Source organism: Pelobates fuscus, chromosome 1 (genome assembly GCF_036172605.1).
Source record: "Pelobates fuscus isolate aPelFus1 chromosome 1, aPelFus1.pri, whole genome shotgun sequence".
In the NCBI taxonomy this organism is placed as follows: domain Eukaryota; kingdom Metazoa; phylum Chordata; class Amphibia; order Anura; family Pelobatidae; genus Pelobates; species Pelobates fuscus.
Genome location: NC_086317.1, coordinates 67,061,688 through 67,070,774, shown reverse-complemented (window position 1 = coordinate 67,070,774; position 9,087 = coordinate 67,061,688). Strand labels below are relative to the sequence as shown.

Here is a 9,087-nt window from a genome sequence, read left to right as displayed (position 1 = left end):
CCTGCTCCCAACACCCTCAGCCATCCGAGGGGAGGGTACAGTATATTGGGGGGGGGTGTCTGCGCAGTATATTGGGGGGGGGTGTCTGCGCAGTATATTGGGGGGGGTCTGCGCAGTATATTGGGGGGTGTCTGCGCAGTATATTGGGGGGGGTCTGCGCAGTATATTGGGGGGGGGTGTTTGCGCAGTATATTGGGGGGGGGTGTCTGCGCAGTATATTGGGGGGGGGTGTCTGCGCAGTATATGGGGGGGGTGTTTGCGCAGTATATTGGGGGGGGTCTGCGCAGTATATTGGGGGGGTCTGCGCAGTATATTGGGGGGGTCTGCGCAGTATATTGGGGGGGGTCTGCGCAGTATATTGGGGGGGGTCTGCGCAGTATATTGGGGGGGGGTGTTTGCGCAGTATATTGGGGGGGTGTCTGCGCAGTATATTGGGGGGGGTGTCTGCGCAGTATATGGGGGGGGTGTTTGCGCAGTATATTGGGGGGGGTCTGCGCAGTATATGGGGGGGGTGTTTGCGCAGTATATTGGGGGGGGTGTCTGCGCAGTATATTGGGGGGGTCTGCGCAGTATATTGGGGGGGTCTGCGCAGTATATTGGGGGGGTCTGCGCAGTATATTGGGGGGGGTCTGCGCAGTATATGGGGGGGGTGTTTGCGCAGTATATTGGGGGGGTGTCTGCGCAGTATATTGGGGGTGTCTGCGCAGTATATTGGGGGGGTCTGCGCAGTATATTGGGGGGGTCTGCGCAGTATATTGGGGGGGGTGTCTGCGCAGTATATGGGGGGGGTGTTTGCGCAGTATATTGGGGGGGGTGTCTGCGCAGTATATTGGGGCGGCTGCACAGTATATTGGGGTGGCCTGTGTGTTAGATGTGGGGGACAGTGTGTTAGATGGAGGGGCTGTTCGTTACATGTGGGGGGGTAGTGTATTATATTTGTGGGCTGTGCGTTAGATGTGTACAACCCTAGTTTCACAGAAAAATATTTATTTCCTAGGTATCATATGCCATGGCATGCTTTTTGCTACGAAACCGCAGCCATCTAGTCACTCGCCAGAGAAGGATGAGAAACTGCACCCCAGCGAGAGGGACTGCCTCACATCAGCAACCAAATCCGTCGGTCACCGAATTCAGTAATCTCCGTCTCTTTGTCCATTCTGTATGTATGGTACTCCCAATTCTTATATTTAATCCGGTGTGTCTCCCACAATCTGCGTGCACTGTGTCTGTTATGCCAGTCACTCTAACCTGTTTATTTCTTTTTGTGTGTGTCACAGCTCTGACAAGCATGTTCTCCTATGGGACACGAAGTACATGAAGAGGAATGAAGAAGCACATGTTTGATGGTCGTCTCCAGGGTGGAGAATTTAATTTATAAGTAATGAAGTGGCATCTGACACGTGACAAGCTGCTCCTGTTTGCACAGCAACTTCAACATTGTGTACTGTGATCACGGCATAGTTCAGAGGTAGGTAACCTTGGGCAGTCCAGATGCTGTGAATTACATCTCCCATAATGCTGGCAAAGCATTATGGGAGGTGTAGTCCAAAACCTCTGGAATACCGAATGCGTATGAATGAAAAGTATGCTCTGTGTGAATGGTCAGTAACAAGGGTTGAAGCCTTGACGTGGCGTTACTGCTCACATGTGTATCCATGTGCCAATTCAACCAATGTGAGTCACTGTAATACTTATGAGGTAACCATAAATACCGTGACTAGGGAGAATTAAATGCCTGTATCGCCTAAACACTGCTTACACTGTAACCGTATCTCCTATACACTGCTTACACTGTGACCGTATCTCCTATACCCTGCTCATACTGTGACCGTATCTCCTATACACTGCTTACACTGTGACCGGATCTCCTAAACACTGCTCACACTGTGACCGGATCTCCTAAACACTGCTCACACTGTGACCGTATCTCCTATACACTGCTTACACTGTGACCGTATCTCCTATACACTGCTTACACTGTGACCGTATCTCCTAAACACTGCTCACACTGTGACCGTATCTCCTATACACTGCTTACACTGTGACCGTATCTCCTATACACTGCTTACACTGTGACCGTATCTCCTAAACACTGCTCACACTGTGACTGTATCATAAAAACTGCTTATACTTATCAGGATCCATCAAAGGGGAAATCTAGGGTTATATACTCCATGCCACTTTAATCAGGGGGGGTAATAAAGTGTTCCAGATATAGTGCCCCAGTTTGGTCAGGTTTAAATCATTATATATACTGTTTTCTCAATTCCAGATCAAGTTTCTGTTTGATGTGGGAGGCAGCTTAAAGCATTATACACTAAATGCATTTTCTGTATTTTAGATCTGGTGTCCCAGTACGGGATAGAGACCATCGTTCTGTTTAACAAGAGGATAGTTGTGCATCATCTATGACTGGCGGCTCAGCAGGAATTCAACAGGTTCTTGAAATGGAAACCTCTGTTGCATTAGACCCAATTCTGATATTATGACCGAACCCTAAAGCACTTAATATTTTTATGATATTTTATGTATGTATTTTGAATGTTGTGCAAAGACCCCAGATGGTCACTGTTCCACTTGTATTCCAGTGGACATGAAGGGCAGGTGAAGGTATTTTTTATTGGACTTAAAATGTCCTCTGTATGCATCTTCTTTCTCAAGGTCCTCTTCAGCATCTGGAGCGTTAATCTGCAAATATGTAGATTGTAATATGCGTTCTGGTGAGTTTTAACTTAATTTTTTATTTTTACAGCTCCCGAGGGAAGGAGCAAACCGCCTTGAGGAGTCCCTGCATAAGAGACTATTGGATACAGAAGGCTGTACTAAAGGAAGATCTCATCACAGCATCATCTAAGTCCTAGTCAGGAGTTATAATCTTAAGAGTATAGAGCGGCTAACAATATCTGATAATAGTCCACGTGCAATTATTATGTATGTAATTGATGTACAACATATTTTTTCACTATTTTGTTACATTAGAAATTAACAAATATTGTTAGACTTTTTGTTTACTGCTGTTCCCTGCAAAAAAAATAATATTAAAACTCCAAAAAATGTTGAAATGTGCAGTGAAATGTGTATCTGTAATCAACGTTAACCTGCTAATTACTGTGGGACAATGGAGAGCAACCCCAAACTGGTACTCTATCAAACAATCCAGGACTGTTCGGAAATATGGCTTTGTATCAAACTATGATAATTTATGGTGCACATAGGTCCTCTTGTCACTGTGCCTATGGAAAGTTTTGCTTATAACAGTGATGACTTTCAAAAGATAGCAATAAGCAGAGAAAGAAGTTGCTCTTTAAAGGGACACTATAGTCACCAAGACCACTTCATCTCGCTGAAGTGGTTTGGGTGCAGTGCCTATGTCCCCTTAACCCTGCAATGTGAAATATTGCAGTTTCTGAGGAACTGCAATAATTACCTTGAAAGATTCTCATCCTCTATTGGCTGTCTACCAGACAGGCACTAGAGGCGCTTCAGGTCCTTAGCGGAGACCAACTACGTGAAATGACACTGGACATCCTCACGCTTTGCATGAGGACAACCAGTGTCTTTAAAAACGCTATAGAAAAGCCTTGAGTTAATGCTTTCCGATGTGGAAGCCCAAATGTGTGCGCAGGAGGGACCTGATGTTGGCGGAGCCTGACCTAACAATCAGGTAACTGACAAAAAGGCTGAAGAGGGTGTTAGAAATACAGTTTGATATTCCTAGCACCATAGGTTTCCTTTAAAACAAAGAGTCTTTACCCCATTTCTAAATTTATATAGGTTCCCAAAACATCTATAACGCCAAAAAGGCACTCCAATCTGTGTTCAACAATAAAACCTGAAGTCTTTGTTTTTTTGTGTTTTCTCCTCTGAAATCCACCATCTCATCACCCTGCTGTAGAATTGCAGTGATGTCATACATTGGGACACAGCAAGTGCTGTTATTATTTATAGTTAAGTAACACAAGTAGCATATTAAGGTGTCAGCAATATACTTTATTTATTCAAAGTTAATATGCAGTTTACACTTTATATGTATAGTGAAAAAAATATAAAAGTCAATGCGGAAACTGGCTGAAAAAAACAGTGTCGTATCCAACATGGAGAAAGTTCAATCACCTGTACAGAAAGGCTGTATGGCATTAGGAAGGCAGTATCTTTATAATAGAATAGTCTCTCTCTATCTGGGCCGTCCAGGATTATTAATCACTGGAAGATGAAGGTTACTTCATGTCTGCAGCATGCGTTCCGAAGCAGTCATATGGAAGTTTTCTGTAGAAGAAGGTAATCTCTTCTGTTTCAGCAGGTCTAGGTTAATGGTGGTGGGTTTTTCTCTGGCACTGGAACCATCAGTAAAGGAGTGTAAAATTGAGAGGATCACCTTGTTCTTCCCACAAATCTAAGAAAACTCAGAACAGAAGATTGAGGATAGTGGTTAACAATTTAATGAAACTGCAAACACTAAAACTAACTTGAAAAAAATAACATTCACAGTGTAAGCAGTGTTTAGGTGGCACGGTCGCAGTGTATAGGAGATACGGTCACAGTGTGAGCAGTGTTTAGGAGATCCGGTCACAGTGTAAGCAGTGTATAGGAGATACGGTCACAGTATGAGCAGTGTATAGGAGATACGGTCACAGTGTAAGCAGTGTATAGGAGATACGGTTACAGTGTAAGCAGTGTTTAGGCGATACAGGCATTTAATTCTCCCTAGTCACGGTATTTATGGTTACCTCATAAGTATTACAGTGACTCACATTGGTTGAATTGGCACATGGATACACATGTGAGCAGTAACGCCACGTCAAGGCTTCAACCCTTGTTACTGACCATTCACACAGAGCATACTTTTCATTCATACGCATTCGGTATTCCAGAGGTTTTGGACTACACCTCCCATAATGCTTTGCCAGCATTATGGGAGATGTAATTCACAGCATCTGGACTGCCCAAGGTTACCTACCTCTGAACTATGCCGTGATCACAGTACACAATGTTGAAGTTGCTGTGCAAACAGGAGCAGCTTGTCACGTGTCAGATGCCACTTCATTACTTATAAATTAAATTCTCCACCCTGGAGACGACCATCAAACATGTGCTTCTTCATTCCTCTTCATGTACTTCGTGTCCCATAGGAGAACATGCTTGTCAGAGCTGTGACACACACAAAAAGAAATAAACAGGTTAGAGTGACTGGCATAACAGACACAGTGCACGCAGATTGTGGGAGACACACCGGATTAAATATAAGAATTGGGAGTACCATACATACAGAATGGACAAAGAGACGGAGATTACTGAATTCGGTGACCGACGGATTTGGTTGCTGATGTGAGGCAGTCCCTCTCGCTGGGGTGCAGTTTCTCATCCTTCTCTGGCGAGTGACTAGATGGCTGCGGTTTCGTAGCAAAAAGCATGCCATGGCATATGATACCTAGGAAATAAATATTTTTCTGTGAAACTAGGGTTGTACACATCTAACGCACAGCCCACAAATATAATACACTACCCCCCCACATGTAACGAACAGCCCCTCCATCTAACACACTGTCCCCCACATCTAACACACAGGCCACCCCAATATACTGTGCAGCCGCCCCAATATACTGCGCAGACACCCCCCCCAATATACTGCGCAAACACCCCCCCCATATACTGCGCAGACACCCCCCCCAATATACTGCGCAGACCCCCCCAATATACTGCGCAGACCCCCCCAATATACTGCGCAGACACCCCCAATATACTGCGCAGACACCCCCCCAATATACTGCGCAAACACCCCCCCCATATACTGCGCAGACCCCCCCCCAATATACTGCGCAGAACCCCCCCAATATACTGCGCAGACCCCCCCAATATACTGCGCAGACCCCCCCAATATACTGCGCAGACACCCCCCCCAATATACTGCGCAAACACCCCCCCCCATATACTGCGCAGACCCTCCCCCCAATATACTGCGCAGACCCCCCCAATATACTGCGCAGACCCCCCCCAATATACTGCGCAGACCCCCCCCAATATACTGCGCAAACACCCCCCCATATACTGCGCAGACACCCCCCCCAATATACTGCGCAGACCCCCCCCAATATACTGCGCAGACCCCCCCAATATACTGCGCAGACACCCCCCCCAATATACTGCGCAAACACCCCCCCCCATATACTGCGCAGACACCCCCCCCAATATACTGCGCAGACCCCCCCCAATATACTGCGCAGACCCCCCCCAATATACTGCGCAGACCCCCCCAATATACTGCGCAGACCCCCCCAATATACTGCGCAAACACCCCCCCCATATACTGCGCAGACACCCCCCCCAATATACTGCGCAGACCCCCCCCAATATACTGCGCAGACCCCCCCAATATACTGCGCAGACCCCCCCAATATACTGCGCAGACCCCCCCCAATATACTGCGCAGACACCCCCCCCCAATATACTGCGCAGACACCCCCCCCCAATATACTGCGCAGACACCCCCCCCCAATATACTGCGCAGACACCCCCCCAATATACTGCGCAGACCCCCCCCCAATATACTGCGCAGACCCCCCCAATATACTGCGCAGACACCCCCAATATACTGCGCAGACACCCCCCCAATATACTGCGCAAACACCCCCCCCATATACTGCGCAGACACCCCCCCCAATATACTGCGCAGACCCCCCCCAATATACTGCGCAGACCCCCCCCAATATACTGCGCAGACACCCCCCCCAATATACTGCGCAAACACCCCCCCCCATATACTGCGCAAACACCCCCCCCCATATACTGCGCAAACACCCCCCCCATATACTGCGCAGACCCCCCCCAATATACTGCGCAGACCCCCCAATATACTGCGCAGACCCCCCCCAATATACTGCGCAGACCCCCCCCAATATACTGCGCAAACACCCCCCCATATACTGCGCAGACACCCCCCCCAATATACTGCGCAGACCCCCCCCAATATACTGCGCAGACCCCCCCCCAATATACTGCGCAGACACCCCCCCCAATATACTGCGCAAACACCCCCCCCCATATACTGCGCAGACACCCCCCCCAATATACTGCGCAAACACCCCCCCCCATATACTGCGCAGACACCCCCCCCAATATACTGCGCAGACCCCCCCCAATATACTGCGCAGACCCCCCCCAATATAATGCGCAGACACCCCCCCCAATATACTGCGCAAACACCCCCCCCCATATACTGCGCAAACACCCCCCCCATATACTGCGCAAACACCCCCCCCATATACTGCGCAGACCCCCCCCAATATACTGCGCAGACACCCCCCCCAATATACTGCGCAAACACCCCCCCCCATATACTGCGCAGACACCCCCCCCAATATACTGCGCAGACCCCCCCCAATATACTGCGCAGACCCCCCCAATATACTGCGCAGACCCCCCCAATATACTGCGCAGACCCCCCCAATATACTGCGCAAACACCCCCCCCATATACTGCGCAGACACCCCCCCCAATATACTGCGCAGACCCCCCCCAATATACTGCGCAGACCCCCCAATATACTGCGCAGACCCCCCCCAATATACTGCGCAGACCCCCCCCAATATACTGCGCAAACACCCCCCCATATACTGCGCAGACACCCCCCCCAATATACTGCGCAGACCCCCCCCAATATACTGCGCAGACCCCCCCCAATATACTGCGCAGACACCCCCCCCAATATACTGCGCAAACACCCCCCCCCATATACTGCGCAGACACCCCCCCCAATATACTGCGCAGACCCCCCCCAATATACTGCGCAGACCCCCCCAATATACTGCGCAGACCCCCCCAATATACTGCGCAGACCCCCCCAATATACTGCGCAAACACCCCCCCCATATACTGCGCAGACACCCCCCCCAATATACTGCGCAGACCCCCCCCAATATACTGCGCAGACCCCCCCAATATACTGCGCAGACCCCCCCAATATACTGCGCAGACCCCCCCCAATATACTGCGCAGACACCCCCCCCCAATATACTGCGCAGACACCCCCCCCCAATATACTGCGCAGACACCCCCCCCCAATATACTGCGCAGACACCCCCCCAATATACTGCGCAGACCCCCCCCCAATATACTGCGCAGACCCCCCCAATATACTGCGCAGACACCCCCAATATACTGCGCAGACACCCCCCCAATATACTGCGCAAACACCCCCCCCATATACTGCGCAGACACCCCCCCCAATATACTGCGCAGACCCCCCCCAATATACTGCGCAGACCCCCCCCAATATACTGCGCAGACACCCCCCCCAATATACTGCGCAAACACCCCCCCCCATATACTGCGCAAACACCCCCCCCCATATACTGCGCAAACACCCCCCCCATATACTGCGCAGACCCCCCCCAATATACTGCGCAGACCCCCCAATATACTGCGCAGACCCCCCCCAATATACTGCGCAGACCCCCCCCAATATACTGCGCAAACACCCCCCCATATACTGCGCAGACACCCCCCCCAATATACTGCGCAAACACCCCCCCCCATATACTGCGCAAACACCCCCCCCATATACTGCGCAAACACCCCCCCCATATACTGCGCAGACCCCCCCCAATATACTGCGCAGACCCCCCAATATACTGCGCAGACCCCCCCCAATATACTGCGCAGACCCCCCCCAATATACTGCGCAAACACCCCCCCATATACTGCGCAGACACCCCCCCCAATATACTGCGCAGACCCCCCCCAATATACTGCGCAGACCCCCCCCAATATACTGCGCAGACACCCCCCCCAATATACTGCGCAAACACCCCCCCCCATATACTGCGCAGACACCCCCCCCAATATACTGCGCAAACACCCCCCCCCATATACTGCGCAGACCCCCCCCCAATATACTGCGCAGACCCCCCCCAATATACTGCGCAGACACCCCCCCCAATATACTGCGCAAACACCCCCCCCCATATACTGCGCAGACACCCCCCCCAATATACTGCGCAAACACCCCCCCCCATATACTGCGCAGACCCCCCCCCAATATACTGCGCAGACCCCCCCCAATATACTGCGCAGACCCCCCCAATATACTGC

At 50.3% G+C, this 9,087-nt stretch overlaps 2 long non-coding RNA genes across 4 annotated transcripts; one reads left to right on the top strand and one right to left on the bottom strand.

The window, feature by feature from the left end:
* The first annotated feature begins 1,001 nt into the window (after positions 1 to 1,001).
* Positions 1,002 to 2,938, top strand: LOC134587303 (uncharacterized). 3 transcript variants are annotated; one of them, XR_010086624.1, is made up of 4 exons: positions 1,002 to 1,159; positions 1,278 to 1,468; positions 2,342 to 2,438; positions 2,753 to 2,938. It is a non-coding gene; the product is annotated as an uncharacterized LOC134587303 (long non-coding RNA). The 3 variants fall into 3 exon arrangements; XR_010086626.1 differs by lacking the exon at positions 2,342 to 2,438; XR_010086625.1 differs by lacking the exon at positions 2,753 to 2,938 and having other exon boundaries at positions 2,342 to 2,489.
* Positions 2,939 to 4,139: 1,201 nt separating this feature from the next.
* LOC134587298 (uncharacterized) lies at positions 4,140 to 5,424 on the bottom strand. The gene is made up of 3 exons (XR_010086623.1): positions 5,267 to 5,424; positions 4,958 to 5,148; positions 4,140 to 4,381 (listed from the first exon to the last, which is right to left on the bottom strand). It is a non-coding gene; the product is annotated as an uncharacterized LOC134587298 (long non-coding RNA).
* Positions 5,425 to 9,087: the final 3,663 nt, after the last annotated feature.